This window comes from Macadamia integrifolia, chromosome 4 (assembly GCF_013358625.1).
Source record: "Macadamia integrifolia cultivar HAES 741 chromosome 4, SCU_Mint_v3, whole genome shotgun sequence".
Taxonomy (NCBI): Eukaryota; Viridiplantae; Streptophyta; class Magnoliopsida; order Proteales; family Proteaceae; genus Macadamia; species Macadamia integrifolia.
In genome coordinates, this window is record NC_056560.1 from 19808659 (window position 1) to 19808877 (window position 219).

The window sequence follows — 219 nt, forward strand, 5'->3', positions numbered from 1 at the left end:
TTGGAATTGTCTCCGTTTCTTGAAGTGACTGGCCCCTCAAACTTGAACCTGCATCTTCATGCTGGGTTGAAATTCTTTGTGGTACTGCAAAACCCTGACCAGCATGCCTAGTAAAACCAGTCAACTGAGAATTTGTACCCCCTTACTGTACAATGAAACTTATTTCATTATTGTTTTTCAGCCTGTATGAGCCAGAATGTTTTTGCTGCTGCTGCTCTC

The 219-nt window shown here is 42.5% G+C and overlaps 1 protein-coding gene across 1 annotated transcript in view; it reads left to right on the forward strand.

Annotated features, from left to right (window-relative positions):
- LOC122076627 (probable tRNA (guanine(26)-N(2))-dimethyltransferase 2) overlaps nt 1-219 on the forward strand; it is a 22025-nt gene that overhangs the window by 20351 nt on the left and 1455 nt on the right. The gene's annotated exons all lie outside the window — the stretch shown is intronic.